The sequence below is a fragment of the Ambystoma mexicanum genome, chromosome 10, assembly GCF_040938575.1.
Source record: "Ambystoma mexicanum isolate Mex_15411 chromosome 10, UKY_AmexF1_1, whole genome shotgun sequence".
NCBI lineage: Eukaryota > Metazoa > Chordata > Amphibia > Caudata > Ambystomatidae > Ambystoma > Ambystoma mexicanum.
In genome coordinates, this window is record NC_090932.1 from 1211095769 (window position 1) to 1211115256 (window position 19488).

Consider the following 19488-nt stretch of genomic DNA (forward strand, 5'->3'; position numbering starts at 1 on the left):
TTGCAAACATTTCAGGACACAGCGAGTGTTCGACAATGTCTTCAGAACACCCCCATTTTGTGTATTTGCGAACATTTCAGGACACCGCGAGTGTTCTTAGAACACATTCAACTTGACAGCCACAACCCCCATTCATATTTGCGAGCATTTCAAGACACAGCAGGTGTTCGACAACATCTTCAGAACACCCCCATTTTGTGTATTTGCGAACATTTCAGGACACCGCGAGTGTTCTTAGAACACATTCAACTTGACAGAGAACAATACGGACAGCGACCTCAGGACACCCCCTACGAACATTCCCCTGACACCGCGAGTGTTCTTAGAAGCGTCTTCAGAACACCACCATCTTGTTTATTTGCGAACATTTCAGGACACCGCGAGTGTTCTTAGAACACATTCATCTTGACAGCCACAACCCCGCATTCATATTTGCAAACATTTCAGGACACAGCGAGTGTTCGACAATGTCTTCAGAACACCCCCATTTTGTGTATTTGCGAACATTTCAGGACACCGCGAGTGTTCTTAGAACACATTCAACTTGACAGAGAACAATACGGACAGCGTCCTCAGGACACCCCCTAGGAACATTCCCCGGACACCGCGAGTGTTCTTAGAAGTGTCTTCAGAACACCCCCATTTTGTCTATTTGCAAACATTTCAGGACACTGCGAGTGTTCTTAGAACACATTCAACTTGACGGAGAACAATAAGGACAGCGTCCTCAGGACACCCCCATTTTGTTTATTTGCGAACATTTCAGGACACCACGAGAGTTCTTAGAACACATTCAACTTGCCAGCCACAACCCCCCATTCATATTTGCAAACATTTCAGGACACAGCGTGTGTTCGACAATGTCTTCAGAACACCCCCTATTTGTTTATTTGCGAACATTTCAGGACACTGGGAGTGTTCTTAGAACACATTCAACTTGACGGAGAACAATACGGACAGCGTCCTCAGGACACCCCCTACGAACATTCCCCGGACACCGCAAGTGTTCTTAGAAATGTCTTCAGAACACCCCCATTTTGTTTATTTGCGAACATTTCATGTACCGCGAGTGTTCTTAGAACACATTCAACTTGCCAGCCACAACCCCATTCATATTTGCGAACATTTCAGGACACAGCGAGTGTTCTTAGAACACATTCAACTTGACGGAGAACAATACGGACAGCGTCCTCAGGACACCCCCATTTTGTTTATTTGCGAACATTTCAGGACACCGCGAGAGTTCTTAGAACACATTCATCTTGACAGCCACAACCCCCCATTCATATTTGCCAACATTTCAGGACACAGCGAGTGTTCGACAACGTCTTCAGAACACCCCCATTTTGTGTATTTGCGAACATTTCAGGACACCGCGAGTGTTCTTAGAACACATTCAACTTGACAGAGAACAATAAGGACAGCGTCCTCAGGACACCCCCTAGGAACATTCCCCGGACACCGCGAGTGTTCTTAGAAGTGTCTTCAGAACACCCCCATTTTGTCTATTTGCGAACATTTCAGGACACTGCGAGTGTTCTTAGAACACATTCAACTTGACGGAGAACAATAAGGACAGCGTCCTCAGGACACCCCCATTTTGTTTATTTGCAAACATTTCAGGACACCACGAGAGTTCTTAGAACACATTCAACTTGCCAGCCACAACCCCCCATTCATATTTGCAAACATTTCAGGACACAGCGTGTGTTCGACAATGTCTTCAGAACACCCCCTATTTGTTTATTTGCGAACATTTCAGGACACTGGGAGTGTTCTTAGAACACATTCAACTTGACGGAGAACAATACGGACAGCGTCCTCAGGACACCCCCTACGAACATTCCCCGGACACCGCAAGTGTTCTTAGAAATGTCTTCAGAACACCCCCATTTTGTTTATTTGCGAACATTTCATGTACCGCGAGTGTTCTTAGAACACATTCAACTTGCCAGCCACAACCCCATTCATATTTGCGAACATTTCAGGACACAGCGAGTGTTCTTAGAACACATTCAACTTGACGGAGAACAATACGGACAGCGTCCTCAGGACACCCCCATTTTGTTTATTTGCGAACATTTCAGGACACCGCGAGAGTTCTTAGAACACATTCAACTTGCCAGCCACAACCCCCCATTCATATTTGCCAACATTTCAGGACACAGCGAGTGTTCGACAACGTCTTCAGAACACCCCCATTTTGTGTATTTGCGAACATTTCAGGACACCGCGAGTGTTCTTAGAACACATTCAACTTGACAGAGAACAATACGGACAGCGTCCTCAGGACACCCCCTACGAACTTTCCCCGGACACGGCGAGTGTTCTTAGAAGCGTCTTCAGAACACCACCATCTTGTTTATTTGCGAACATTTCAGGACCCCGCGAGTGTTCTTAGAACACATTCAACTTGACAACGAACAATACGGACAGCGTCCTCAGGACAACCCCATTTTGTTTATTTGCGGACATTTCAGGACACCGCAAGTGTTCTTAGAAACGTCTTCAGAACCCCCCCATTTTGTTTATTTGCGAACATTTCAGGACACCGCGAGTGTTCTTAGAACACATTCAACGTGACAGAGAACAATATGGATAGCGTCCTCAAAACACCCCATTTTGTTTATTTGCAAACATTTCAGGTACCGCGAGTGTTCTTAGAACACATTCAACTTGCCAGCCACAACCCCCATTCATATTTGCGAACATTTCAGGACACAGCGAGTGTTCGACAACGTCTTCAGAACACCCCCATTTTGTGTATTTGCGAACATTTCAGGACACCTCGAGTGTTCTTAGAACACATTCAACTTGACATAGAACAATACGGACAGTGTCCTCAGGACACCCCCATTTTGTTTATTTGCGAACATTTCAGGACACCGCAAGTGTTCTTAGAAACGTCTTCAGAACACCCCCATTTTGTTTATTTGCGAACATTTCAGGACCCCGCGAGTGTTCTTAGAACACATTCAACTTGACAACGAACAATACGGACAGCGTCCTCAGGACCCCCCCATTTTGTTTATTTGCGAACATTTCAGGACACCGCAAGTGTTCTTAGAAACGTCTTCAGAACACCCCCATTTTGTTAATTTGCGAACATTTCAGGACACCGCGAGTGTTCTTAGAACACATTTAACTTGCCAGCCACAACCCCCATTCATATTTGCGAGCATTTCAAGACACAGCAAGTGTTCGACAACGTCTTCAGAACACCCCCATTTTGTCTATTTGCGAACATTTCAGGACACCGCGAGTGTTCTTAGAACACATTCAACTTGACGGAGAACAATAAGGACAGCGTCCTCAGGACACCCCCATTTTGTTTATTTGCGAACATTTCAGGACACCACGAGAGTTCTTAGAACACATTCAACTTGCCAGCCACAACCCCCCATTCATATTTGTGAACATTTCAGGACACAGCGAGTGTTCGACAACGTCTTCAGAACACCCCCATTTTGTGTATTTGCGAACATTTCAGGACACAGCGAGTGTTCTTAGAACACATTCAACTTGACAGCCACAACCCCCATTCATATTTGCGAGCATTTCAAGACACAGCAGGTGTTCGACAACATCTTCAGAACACCCCCATTTTGTGTATTTGCGAACATTTCAGGACACCGCGAGTGTTCTTAGAACACATTCAACTTGACAGAGAACAATACGGACAGCAACCTCAGGACACCCCCTACGAACATTCCCCTGACACCGCGAGTGTTCTTAGAAGCGTCTTCAGAACACCACCATCTTGTTTATTTGCGAACATTTCAGGACACCGCGAGTGTTCTTAGAACACATTCATCTTGACAGCCACAACCCCGCATTCATATTTGCAAACATTTCAGGACACAGCGAGTGTTCGACAATGTCTTCAGAACACCCCCATTTTGTGTATTTGCGAACATTTCAGGACACCGCGAGTGTTCTTAGAACACATTCAACTTGACAGCCACAACCCCCATTCATATTTGCGAGCATTTCAAGACACAGCAGGTGTTCGACAACATCTTCAGAACACCCCCATTTTGTGTATTTGCGAACATTTCAGGACACCGCGAGTGTTCTTAGAACACATTCAACTTGACAGAGAACAATACGGACAGCGACCTCAGGACACCCCCTACGAACATTCCCCTGACACCGCGAGTGTTCTTAGAAGCGTCTTCAGAACACCACCATCTTGTTTATTTGCGAACATTTCAGGACACCGCGAGTGTTCTTAGAACACATTCATCTTGACAGCCACAACCCCGCATTCATATTTGCAAACATTTCAGGACACAGCGAGTGTTCGACAATGTCTTCAGAACACCCCCATTTTGTGTATTTGCGAACATTTCAGGACACCGCGAGTGTTCTTAGAACACATTCAACTTGACAGAGAACAATACGGACAGCGTCCTCAGGACACCCCCTAGGAACATTCCCCGGACACCGCGAGTGTTCTTAGAAGTGTCTTCAGAACACCCCCATTTTGTCTATTTGCAAACATTTCAGGACACTGCGAGTGTTCTTAGAACACATTCAACTTGACGGAGAACAATAAGGACAGCGTCCTCAGGACACCCCCATTTTGTTTATTTGCGAACATTTCAGGACACCACGAGAGTTCTTAGAACACATTCAACTTGCCAGCCACAACCCCCCATTCATATTTGCAAACATTTCAGGACACAGCGTGTGTTCGACAATGTCTTCAGAACACCCCCTATTTGTTTATTTGCGAACATTTCAGGACACTGGGAGTGTTCTTAGAACACATTCAACTTGACGGAGAACAATACGGACAGCGTCCTCAGGACACCCCCTACGAACATTCCCCGGACACCGCAAGTGTTCTTAGAAATGTCTTCAGAACACCCCCATTTTGTTTATTTGCGAACATTTCATGTACCGCGAGTGTTCTTAGAACACATTCAACTTGCCAGCCACAACCCCATTCATATTTGCGAACATTTCAGGACACAGCGAGTGTTCTTAGAACACATTCAACTTGACGGAGAACAATACGGACAGCGTCCTCAGGACACCCCCATTTTGTTTATTTGCGAACATTTCAGGACACCGCGAGAGTTCTTAGAACACATTCAACTTGCCAGCCACAACCCCCCATTCATATTTGCCAACATTTCAGGACACAGCGAGTGTTCGACAACGTCTTCAGAACACCCCCATTTTGTGTATTTGCGAACATTTCAGGACACCGCGAGTGTTCTTAGAACACATTCAACTTGACAGAGAACAATACGGACAGCGTCCTCAGGACACCCCCTACGAACATTCCCCGGACACGGCGAGTGTTCTTAGAAGCGTCTTCAGAACACCACCATCTTGTTTATTTGCGAACATTTCAGGACCCCGCGAGTGTTCTTAGAACACATTCAACTTGACAACGAACAATACGGACAGCGTCCTCAGGACAACCCCATTTTGTTTATTTGCGGACATTTCAGGACACCGCAAGTGTTCTTAGAAACGTCTTCAGAACCCCCCCATTTTGTTTATTTGCGAACATTTCAGGACACCGCGAGTGTTCTTAGAACACATTCAACGTGACAGAGAACAATATGGATAGCGTCCTCAAAACACCCCATTTTGTTTATTTGCAAACATTTCAGGTACCGCGAGTGTTCTTAGAACACATTCAACTTGCCAGCCACAACCCCCATTCATATTTGCGAACATTTCAGGACACAGCGAGTGTTCGACAACGTCTTCAGAACACCCCCATTTTGTGTATTTGCGAACATTTCAGGACACCTCGAGTGTTCTTAGAACACATTCAACTTGACATAGAACAATATGGACAGTGTCCTCAGGACACCCCCATTTTGTTTATTTGCGAACATTTCAGGACACCGCAAGTGTTCTTAGAAACGTCTTCAGAACACCCCCATTTTGTTTATTTGCGAACATTTCAGGACCCCGCGAGTGTTCTTAGAACACATTCAACTTGACAACGAACAATACGGACAGCGTCCTCAGGACCCCCCGATTTTGTTTATTTGCGAACATTTCAGGACACCGCAAGTGTTCTTAGAAACGTCTTCAGAACACCCCCATTTTGTTAATTTGCGAACATTTCAGGACACCGCGAGTGTTCTTAGAACACATTTAACTTGCCAGCCACAACCCCCATTCATATTTGCGAGCATTTCAAGACACAGCAAGTGTTCGACAACGTCTTCAGAACACCCCCATTTTGTCTATTTGCGAACATTTCAGGACACCGTGAGTGTTCTTAGAACACATTCAACTTGACGGAGAACAATAAGGACAGCGTCCTCAGGACACCCCCATTTTGTTTATTTGCGAACATTTCAGGACACCACGAGAGTTCTTAGAACACATTCAACTTGCCAGCCACAACCCCCCATTCATATTTGTGAACATTTCAGGACACAGCGAGTGTTCGACAACGTCTTCAGAACACCCCCATTTTGTGTATTTGCGAACATTTCAGGACACAGCGAGTGTTCTTAGAACACATTCAACTTGACAGCCACAACCCCCATTCATATTTGCGAGCATTTCAAGACACAGCAGGTGTTCGACAACATCTTCAGAACACCCCCATTTTGTGTATTTGCGAACATTTCAGGACACCGCGAGTGTTCTTAGAACACATTCAACTTGACAGAGAACAATACGGACAGCAACCTCAGGACACCCCCTACGAACATTCCCCTGACACCGCGAGTGTTCTTAGAAGCGTCTTCAGAACACCACCATCTTGTTTATTTGCGAACATTTCAGGACACCGCGAGTGTTCTTAGAACACATTCATCTTGACAGCCACAACCCCGCATTCATATTTGCAAACATTTCAGGACACAGCGAGTGTTCGACAATGTCTTCAGAACACCCCCATTTTGTGTATTTGCGAACATTTCAGGACACCGCGAGTGTTCTTAGAACACATTCAACTTGACAGCCACAACCCCCATTCATATTTGCGAGCATTTCAAGACACAGCAGGTGTTCGACAACATCTTCAGAACACCCCCATTTTGTGTATTTGCGAACATTTCAGGACACCGCGAGTGTTCTTAGAACACATTCAACTTGACAGAGAACAATACGGACAGCGACCTCAGGACACCCCCTACGAACATTCCCCTGACACCGCGAGTGTTCTTAGAAGCGTCTTCAGAACACCACCATCTTGTTTATTTGCGAACATTTCAGGACACCGCGAGTGTTCTTAGAACACATTCATCTTGACAGCCACAACCCCGCATTCATATTTGCAAACATTTCAGGACACAGCGAGTGTTCGACAATGTCTTCAGAACACCCCCATTTTGTGTATTTGCGAACATTTCAGGACACCGCGAGTGTTCTTAGAACACATTCAACTTGACAGAGAACAATACGGACAGCGTCCTCAGGACACCCCCTAGGAACATTCCCCGGACACCGCGAGTGTTCTTAGAAGTGTCTTCAGAACACCCCCATTTTGTCTATTTGCAAACATTTCAGGACACTGCGAGTGTTCTTAGAACACATTCAACTTGACGGAGAAAAATAAGGACAGCGTCCTCAGGACACCCCCATTTTGTTTATTTGCGAACATTTCAGGACACCACGAGAGTTCTTAGAACACATTCAACTTGCCAGCCACAACCCCCCATTCATATTTGCAAACATTTCAGGACACAGCGTGTGTTCGACAATGTCTTCAGAACACCCCCTATTTGTTTATTTGCGAACATTTCAGGACACTGGGAGTGTTCTTAGAACACATTCAACTTGACGGAGAACAATACGGACAGCGTCCTCAGGACACCCCCTACGAACATTCCCCGGACACCGCAAGTGTTCTTAGAAATGTCTTCAGAACACCCCCATTTTGTTTATTTGCGAACATTTCATGTACCGCGAGTGTTCTTAGAACACATTCAACTTGCCAGCCACAACCCCATTCATATTTGCGAACATTTCAGGACACAGCGAGTGTTCTTAGAACACATTCAACTTGACGGAGAACAATACGGACAGCGTCCTCAGGACACCCCCATTTTGTTTATTTGCGAACATTTCAGGACACCGCGAGAGTTCTTAGAACACATTCAACTTGCCAGCCACAACCCCCCATTCATATTTGCCAACATTTCAGGACACAGCGAGTGTTCGACAACGTCTTCAGAACACCCCCATTTTGTGTATTTGCGAACATTTCAGGACACCGCGAGTGTTCTTAGAACACATTCAACTTGACAGAGAACAATACGGACAGCGTCCTCAGGACACCCCCTACGAACATTCCCCGGACACGGCGAGTGTTCTTAGAAGCGTCTTCAGAACACCACCATCTTGTTTATTTGCGAACATTTCAGGACCCCGCGAGTGTTCTTAGAACACATTCAACTTGACAACAAACAATACGGACAGCGTCCTCAGGACAACCCCATTTTGTTTATTTGCGAACATTTCAGGACACCGCAAGTGTTCTTAGAAACGTCTTCAGAACACCCCCATTTTGTTTATTTGCGAACATTTCAGGACACCGCGAGTGTTCTTAGAACACATTCAACGTGACAGAGAACAATATGGATAGCGTCCTCAAAACACCCCATTTTGTTTATTTGCAAACATTTCAGGTACCGCGAGTGTTCTTAGAACACATTCAACTTGCCAGCCACAACCCCCATTCATATTTGCGAACATTTCAGGACACAGCGAGTGTTCGACAACGTCTTCAGAACACCCCCATTTTGTGTATTTGCGAACATTTCAGGACACCTCGAGTGTTCTTAGAACACATTCAACTTGACATAGAACAATACGGACAGTGTCCTCAGGACACCCCCATTTTGTTTATTTGCGAACATTTCAGGACACCGCAAGTGTTCTTAGAAACGTCTTCAGAACACCCCCATTTTGTTTATTTGCGAACATTTCAGGACCCCGCGAGTGTTCTTAGAACACATTCAACTTGACAACGAACAATACGGACAGCGTCCTCAGGACCCCCCCATTTTGTTTATTTGCGAACATTTCAGGACACCGCAAGTGTTCTTAGAAACGTCTTCAGAACACCCCCATTTTGTTAATTTGCGAACATTTCAGGACACCGCGAGTGTTCTTAGAACACATTTAACTTGCCAGCCACAACCCCCATTCATATTTGCGAGCATTTCAAGACACAGCAAGTGTTCGACAACGTCTTCAGAACACCCCCATTTTGTCTATTTGCGAACATTTCAGGACACCGCGAGTGTTCTTAGAACACATTCAACTTGACGGAGAACAATAAGGACAGCGTCCTCAGGACACCCCAATTTTGTTTATTTGCGAACATTTCAGGACACTACGAGAGTTCTTAGAACACATTCAACTTGCCAGCCACAACCCCCCATTCATATTTGAGAACATTTCAGGACACAGCGAGTGTTCGACAACGTCTTCAGAACACCCCCATTTTGTGTATTTGCGAACATTTCAGGACACAGCGAGTGTTCTTAGAACACATTCAACTTGACAGCCACAACCCCCATTCATATTTGCGAGCATTTCAAGACACAGCAGATGTTCGACAACATCTTCAGAACACCCCCATTTTGTGTATTTGCGAACATTTCAGGACACCGCGAGTGTTCTTAGAACACATTCAACTTGACAGAGAACAATACGGACAGCGACCTCAGGACACCCCCTACGAACATTCCCCTGACACCGCGAGTGTTCTTAGAAGCGTGTTCAGAACACCACCATCTTGTTTATTTGCGAACATTTCAGGACACCGCTAGTGTTATTAGAACACATTCAACTTGACGGAGAATAATAAGGACAGCGTCCTCAGGACACCCCCATTTTGTTTATTTGCGAACATTTTAGGACACCACGAGAGTTCTTAGAACACATTCAACTTGCCAGCCACTACCCCCCATTCATATTTGCGAACATTTCAGGACACAGCGTGTGTTCGACAATGTCTTCAGAACACCCCCATTTTGTGTATTTGCGAACATTTCAGGACACTGCGAGTGTTCTTAGAACACATTCAACTTGACAGAGAACAATACGGACAGCGTCCTCAGGACACCCCCTATGAACATTCCCCGGACACCGCAAGTGTTCTTAGAAACGTCTTCAGAACACCCCCATTTTGTTTATTTGCGAACATTTCAGGTACCGCGAGTGTTCTTAGAACACATTCAACTTGCCAGCCACAACCCCTATTCATATTTGCGAACATTTCAGGACACAGCGAGTGTTCTTAGAACACATTCAACTTGACAGAGAACAATACGGACAGCGTCCTCAGGACACCCCCATTTTGTTTATTTGCGAACATTTCAGGACACCGCGAGAGTTCTTAGAACACATTCAACTTGCCAGCCACAACCCCCCCATTCATATTTGCGAACATTTCAGGACACAGCGAGTGTTCTTAGAACACATTCAACATGACAGAGAACAATCCGGACAGCGTCCTCAGGACACCCCCTACGAACATTCCCCGGACACCGCGAGTGTTCTTAGAAGCGTCTTCAGAACACCCCCATTTTGTTTATTTGCGAACATTTCAGGACACCGCGAGTGTTCTTAGAACACATTCAACGTGACAGAGAACAATATGGATAGCGTCCTCAAAACACCCCATTTTGTTTATTTGTAAATATTTCAGGCACCGCGAGTGTTCTTAGAACACATTCAACTTGCCAGCCACAACCCCCATTCATATTTGCGAACATTTCAGGACACAGCGAGTGTTCGACAACGTCTTCAGAACACCCCCATTTTGTGTATTTGCGAACATTTCAGGACACCTCGAGTGTTCTTAGAACACATTCAACTTGACATAGAACAATACGGACAGTGTCCTCAGGACACCCCCATTTTGTTTATTTGCGAACATTTCAGGACACCGCAAGTGTTCTTAGAAACGTCTTCAGAACACCCCCATTTTGTTTATTTGCGAACATTTCAGGACACCGCGAGTGTTCTTAGAACACATTCAACTTGCCAGCCACAACCCCCATTCATATTTGAGAGCATTTCAAGACACAGCAAGTGTTCGACAACATCTTCAGAACACCCCCATTTTGTGTATTTGCGAACATTTCAGGACACCGCGAGTGTTCTTAGAACACATTCAACTTGACATAGAACAATACGGACAGCGTCCTCAGGACACCCCCATTTTGTTTATTTGCGAACATTTCAGGACACCGCGAGTGTTCTTAGAAACGTCTTCAGAACACCCCCATTTTGTGTATTTGCGAACATTTCAGGACACCGCGAGTGTTCTTAGAACACATTCAACTTGACAGAGAACAATACGGACAGCGTCCTCAGGACACCCCCTATGAACATTCCCCGGACACCGCGAGTGTTCTTAGACGCGTCTTCAGAACACCACAATCTTCTTTAATTGCAAACATTTCAGGAACCCGCGAGTGTTCTTAGAACACATTCAACTTGACAGAGAACAATACGGACAGCGTCCTCAGGACACTCCCATTTTGTTTATTTGCGAACATTTCAGGACACCGCAAGTGTTCTTAGAACACATTCAACATGACAGAGAACAATCCGGACAGCGTCCTCAGGACACCCCCTACGAACATTCCCCGGACACCGCGAGTGTTCTTAGAAGCGTCTTCAGAACACCCCCATTTTGTTTATTTGCGAACATTTCAGGACACCGCGAGTGTTCTTAGAACACATTCAACTTGACAACGAACAATACGGACAGCGTCCTCAGGACACCCCATTTTTGTTTATTTGCGAACATTTCAGGACACCGCAAGTGTTCTTAGAAACGTCTTCAGAACACCCCCATTTTGTTAATTTGCGAACATTTCAGGACACCGCGAGTGTTGTTAGAACACATTCAACTTGACAGAGAACAATACGGACAGCGACCTCAGCACACCCCCTACGAACATTCCCCTGACACCGCGAGTGTTCTTAGAAGCGTGTTCAGAACACCACCATCTTGTTTATTTGCGAACATTTCAGGACACCGCGAGTGTTCTTAGAACACATTCAACTTGACAGAGAATAATAAGGACAGCGTCCTCAGGACACCCCCTACGAACATTCCCCTGACACCGCAAGTGTTCTTAGAAACGTCTTCAGAACACCCCCATTTTGTTTATTTGCGAACATTTCAGGTACCGCAAGTGTTCTTAGAACACATTCAACTTGCCAGCCACAACCCCTATTCATATTTGCGAACATTTCAGGACACAGCGAGTGTTCTTAGAACACATTCAACTTGACAGAGAACAATACGGACAGCGTCCTCAGGACACCCCCATTTTGTTTATTTGCGAACATTTCAGGACACCGCGAGAGTTCTTAGAACACATTCAACTTGCCAGCCACAACCCCCCCATTCATATTTGCGAACATTTCAGGACACAGCGAGTGTTCGACAACGTCTTCAGAACACCCCCATTTTGTGTATTTGCGAACATTTCAGGACACCGCGAGTGTTCTTAGAACACATTCAACATGACAGAGAACAATCCGGACAGCGTCCTCAGGACACCCCCTACGAACATTCCCCGGACACCGCGAGTGTTCTTAGAAGCGTCTTCAGAACACCCCCATTTTGTTTATTTGCGAACATTTCAGGACACCGCGAGTGTTCTTAGAACACATTCAACGTGACAGAGAACAATACGGACAGCGTCCTCAGGACACCCCCATTTTGTTTATTTGCGAACATTTCAGGACGCCGCGAGAGTTCTTAGAACACATTCAACTTGCCAGCCACAACCCCCCCATTCATATTTGCGAACATTTCAGGACACAGCGAGTGTTCGACAACGTCTTCAGAACACCCCCATTTTGTGTATTTGCGAACATTTCAGGACACCGCGAGTGTTCTTAGAACACATTCAACGTGACAGAGAACAATATGAATAGCGTCCTCAAAACACCCCCATTTTGTTTATTTGCAAACATTTCAGGTACCGCGAGTGTTCTTAGAACACATTCAACTTGCCAGCCACAACCCCCATTCATATTTGCGAGCATTTCAAGACACAGCAAGTGTTCGACAACATCTTCAGAACACCCCCATTTTGTGTATTTGCGAACATTTCAGGACACCGCGAGTGTTCTTAGAACACATTCAACTTGACAGAGAACAATATGAATAGCGTCCTCAAAACACCCCCATTTTGTTTATTTGCAAACATTTCAGGTACCGCGAGTGTTCTTAGAACACATTCAACTTGCCAGCCACAACCCCCATTCATATTTGCGAACATTTCAGGACACAGCGAGTGTTCGACAACGTCTTCAGAACACCCCCATTTTGTGTATTTGCGAACATTTCAGGACACCGCGAGTGTTCTTAGAACACATTCAACTTGACATAGAACAATACGGACAGTGTCCTCAGGACACCCCCATTTTGTTTATTTGCGAACATTTCAGGACACCGCAAGTGTTCTTAGAAACGTCTTCAGAACACCCCCATTTTGTTTATTTGCGAACATTTCAGGACACCGCAAGTGTTCTTAGAACACATTCAACTTGCCAGCCACAACCCCCATTCATATTTGAGAGCATTTCAAGACACAGCAAGTGTTCGACAACATCTTCAGAACACCCCCATTTTGTGTATTTGCGAACATTTCAGGACACCGCGAGTGTTCTTAGAACACATTCAACTTGACAGAGAAGAATACGGACAGCGTCCTCAGGACACACCCTACGAACATTCCCCGGACACCGCGAGTGTTCTTAGACGCGTCTTCAGAACACCACCATCTTCTTTATTTGCAAACATTTCAGGACCCCGCGAGTGTTCTTAGAACACATTCAACTTGACAGAGAACAATACGGACAGCGTCCTCAGGACACCCCCATTTTGTTTATTTGCGAACATTTCAGGACACCGCAAGTGTTCTTAGAACACATTCAACATGACAGAGAACAATCCGGACAGCGTCCTCAGGACACCCCCTACGAACATTCCCCGGACACCGCGAGTGTTCTTAGAAGCGTCTTCAGAACACCCCCATTTTGTTTATTTGCGAACATTTCAGGACACCGCGAGTGTTCTTAGAACACATTCAACTTGACAACGAACAATACGGACAGCGTCCTCAGGACACCCCATTTTTGTTTATTTGCGAACATTTCAGGACACCGCAAGTGTTCTTAGAAACGTCTTCAGAACACCCCCATTTTGTTAATTTGCGAACATTTCAGGACACCGCGAGTGTTGTTAGAACACATTCAACTTGACAGAGAACAATACGGACAGCGACCTCAGCACACCCCCTACGAACATTCCCCTGACACCGCGAGTGTTCTTAGAAGCGTGTTCAGAACACCACCATCTTGTTTATTTGCGAACATTTCAGGACACCGCGAGTGTTCTTAGAACACATTCAACTTGACAGAGAATAATAAGGACAGCGTCCTCAGGACACCCCCTACGAACATTCCCCTGACACCGCAAGTGTTCTTAGAAACGTCTTCAGAACACCCCCATTTTGTTTATTTGCGAACATTTCAGGTACCGCAAGTGTTCTTAGAACACATTCAACTTGCCAGCCACAACCCCTATTCATATTTGCGAACATTTCAGGACACAGCGAGTGTTCTTAGAACACATTCAACTTGACAGAGAACAATACGGACAGCGTCCTCAGGACACCCCCATTTTGTTTATTTGCGAACATTTCAGGACACCGCGAGAGTTCTTAGAACACATTCAACTTGCCAGCCACAACCCCCCCATTCATATTTGCGAACATTTCAGGACACAGCGAGTGTTCGACAACGTCTTCAGAACACCCCCATTTTGTGTATTTGCGAACATTTCAGGACACCGCGAGTGTTCTTAGAACACATTCAACATGACAGAGAACAATCCGGACAGCGTCCTCAGGACACCCCCTACGAACATTCCCCGGACACCGCGAGTGTTCTTAGAAGCGTCTTCAGAACACCCCCATTTTGTTTATTTGCGAACATTTCAGGACACCGCGAGTGTTCTTAGAACACATTCAACGTGACAGAGAACAATATGGATAGCGTCCTCAAAACACCCCATTTTGTTTATTTGTAAATATTTCAGGCACCGCGAGTGTTCTTAGAACACATTCAACTTGCCAGCCACAACCCCCATTCATATTTGCGAACATTTCAGGACACAGCGAGTGTTCGACAACGTCTTCAGAACACCCCCATTTTGTGTATTTGCGAACATTTCAGGACACCTCGAGTGTTCTTAGAACACATTCAACTTGACATAGAACAATACGGACAGTGTCCTCAGGACACCCCCATTTTGTTTATTTGCGAACATTTCAGGACACCGCAAGTGTTCTTAGAAACGTCTTCAGAACACCCCCATTTTGTTTATTTGCGAACATTTCAGGACACCGCGAGTGTTCTTAGAACACATTCAACTTGCCAGCCACAACCCCCATTCATATTTGAGAGCATTTCAAGACACAGCAAGTGTTCGACAACATCTTCAGAACACCCCCATTTTGTGTATTTGCGAACATTTCAGGACACCGCGAGTGTTCTTAGAACACATTCAACTTGACATAGAACAATACGGACAGCGTCCTCAGGACACCCCCATTTTGTTTATTTGCGAACATTTCAGGACACCGCGAGTGTTCTTAGAAACGTCTTCAGAACACCCCCATTTTGTGTATTTGCGAACATTTCAGGACACCGCGAGTGTTCTTAGAACACATTCAACTTGACAGAGAACAATACGGACAGCGTCCTCAGGACACCCCCTATGAACATTCCCCGGACACCGCGAGTGTTCTTAGACGCGTCTTCAGAACACCACAATCTTCTTTAATTGCAAACATTTCAGGAACCCGCGAGTGTTCTTAGAACACATTCAACTTGACAGAGAACAATACGGACAGCGTCCTCAGGACACTCCCATTTTGTTTATTTGCGAACATTTCAGGACACCGCAAGTGTTCTTAGAACACATTCAACATGACAGAGAACAATCCGGACAGCGTCCTCAGGACACCCCCTACGAACATTCCCCGGACACCGCGAGTGTTCTTAGAAGCGTCTTCAGAACACCCCCATTTTGTTTATTTGCGAACATTTCAGGACACCGCGAGTGTTCTTAGAACACATTCAACTTGACAACGAACAATACGGACAGCGTCCTCAGGACACCCCATTTTTGTTTATTTGCGAACATTTCAGGACACCGCAAGTGTTCTTAGAAACGTCTTCAGAACACCCCCATTTTGTTAATTTGCGAACATTTCAGGACACCGCGAGTGTTGTTAGAACACATTCAACTTGACAGAGAACAATACGGACAGCGACCTCAGCACACCCCCTACGAACATTCCCCTGACACCGCGAGTGTTCTTAGAAGCGTGTTCAGAACACCACCATCTTGTTTATTTGCGAACATTTCAGGACACCGCGAGTGTTCTTAGAACACATTCAACTTGACAGAGAATAATAAGGACAGCGTCCTCAGGACACCCCCTACGAACATTCCCCTGACACCGCAAGTGTTCTTAGAAACGTCTTCAGAACACCCCCATTTTGTTTATTTGCGAACATTTCAGGTACCGCAAGTGTTCTTAGAACACATTCAACTTGCCAGCCACAACCCCTATTCATATTTGCGAACATTTCAGGACACAGCGAGTGTTCTTAGAACACATTCAACTTGACAGAGAACAATACGGACAGCGTCCTCAGGACACCCCCATTTTGTTTATTTGCGAACATTTCAGGACACCGCGAGAGTTCTTAGAACACATTCAACTTGCCAGCCACAACCCCCCCATTCATATTTGCGAACATTTCAGGACACAGCGAGTGTTCGACAACGTCTTCAGAACACCCCCATTTTGTGTATTTGCGAACATTTCAGGACACCGCGAGTGTTCTTAGAACACATTCAACATGACAGAGAACAATCCGGACAGCGTCCTCAGGACACCCCCTACGAACATTCCCCGGACACCGCGAGTGTTCTTAGAAGCGTCTTCAGAACACCCCCATTTTGTTTATTTGCGAACATTTCAGGACACCGCGAGTGTTCTTAGAACACATTCAACGTGACAGAGAACAATACGGACAGCGTCCTCAGGACACCCCCATTTTGTTTATTTGCGAACATTTCAGGACGCCGCGAGAGTTCTTAGAACACATTCAACTTGCCAGCCACAACCCCCCCATTCATATTTGCGAACATTTCAGGACACAGCGAGTGTTCGACAACGTCTTCAGAACACCCCCATTTTGTGTATTTGCGAACATTTCAGGACACCGCGAGTGTTCTTAGAAAACATTCAACGTGACAGAGAACAATATGAATAGCGTCCTCAAAACACCCCCATTTTGTTTATTTGCAAACATTTCAGGTACCGCGAGTGTTCTTAGAACACATTCAACTTGCCAGCCACAACCCCCATTCATATTTGCGAGCATTTCAAGACACAGCAAGTGTTCGACAACATCTTCAGAACACCCCCATTTTGTGTATTTGCGAACATTTCAGGACACCGCGAGTGTTCTTAGAACACATTCAACTTGACAGAGAACAATATGAATAGCGTCCTCAAAACACCCCCATTTTGTTTATTTGCAAACATTTCAGGTACCGCGAGTGTTCTTAGAACACATTCAACTTGCCAGCCACAACCCCCATTCATATTTGCGAACATTTCAGGACACAGCGAGTGTTCGACAACGTCTTCAGAACACCCCCATTTTGTGTATTTGCGAACATTTCAGGACACCGCGAGTGTTCTTAGAACACATTCAACTTGACATAGAACAATACGGACAGTGTCCTCAGGACACCCCCATTTTGTTTATTTGCGAACATTTCAGGACACCGCAAGTGTTCTTAGAAACGTCTTCAGAACACCCCCATTTTGTTTATTTGCGAACATTTCAGGACACCGCAAGTGTTCTTAGAACACATTCAACTTGCCAGCCACAACCCCCATTCATATTTGAGAGCATTTCAAGACACAGCAAGTGTTCGACAACATCTTCAGAACACCCCCATTTTGTGTATTTGCGAACATTTCAGGACACCGCGAGTGTTCTTAGAACACATTCAACTTGACAGAGAAGAATACGGACAGCGTCCTCAGGACACACCCTACGAACATTCCCCGGACACCGCGAGTGTTCTTAGACGCGTCTTCAGAACACCACCATCTTCTTTATTTGCAAACATTTCAGGACCCCGCGAGTGTTCTTAGAACACATTCAACTTGACAGAGAACAATACGGACAGCGTCCTCAGGACACCCCCATTTTGTTTATTTGCGAACATTTCAGGACACCGCAAGTGTTCTTAGAACACATTCAACATGACAGAGAACAATCCGGACAGCGTCCTCAGGACACCCCCTACGAACATTCCCCGGACACCGCGAGTGTTCTTAGAAGCGTCTTCAGAACACCCCCATTTTGTTTATTTGCGAACATTTCAGGACACCGCGAGTGTTCTTAGAACACATTCAACTTGACAACGAACAATACGGACAGCGTCCTCAGGACACCCCATTTTTGTTTATTTGCGAACATTTCAGGACACCGCAAGTGTTCTTAGAAACGTCTTCAGAACACCCCCATTTTGTTAATTTGCGAACATTTCAGGACACCGCGAGTGTTGTTAGAACACATTCAACTTGACAGAGAACAATACGGACAGCGACCTCAGCACACCCCCTACGAACATTCCCCTGACACCGCGAGTGTTCTTAGAAGCGTGTTCAGAACACCACCATCTTGTTTATTTGCGAACATTTCAGGACACCGCGAGTGTTCTTAGAACACATTCAACTTGACAGAGAATAATAAGGACAGCGTCCTCAGGACACCCCCTACGAACATTCCCCTGACACCGCAAGTGTTCTTAGAAACGTCTTCAGAACACCCCCATTTTGTTTATTTGCGAACATTTCAGGTACCGCAAGTGTTCTTAGAACACATTCAACTTGCCAGCCACAACCCCTATTCATATTTGCGAACATTTCAGGACACAGCGAGTGTTCTTAGAACACATTCAACTTGACAGAGAACAATACGGACAGCGTCCTCAGGACACCCCCATTTTGTTTATTTGCGAACATTTCAGGACACCGCGAGAGTTCTTAGAACACATTCAACTTGCCAGCCACAACCCCCCCATTCATATTTGCGAACATTTCAGGACACAGCGAGTGTTCGACAACGTCTTCAGAACACCCCCATTTTGTGTATTTGCGAACATTTCAGGACACCGCGAGTGTTCTTAGAACACATTCAACATGACAGAGAACAATCCGGACAGCGTCCTCAGGACACCCCCTACGAACATTCCCCGGACACCGCGAGTGTTCTTAGAAGCGTCTTCAGAACACCCCCATTTTGTTTATTTGCGAACATTTCAGGACACCGCGAGTGTTCTTAGAACACATTCAACGTGACAGAGAACAATACGGACAGCGTCCTCAGGACACCCCCATTTTGTTTATTTGCGAACATTTC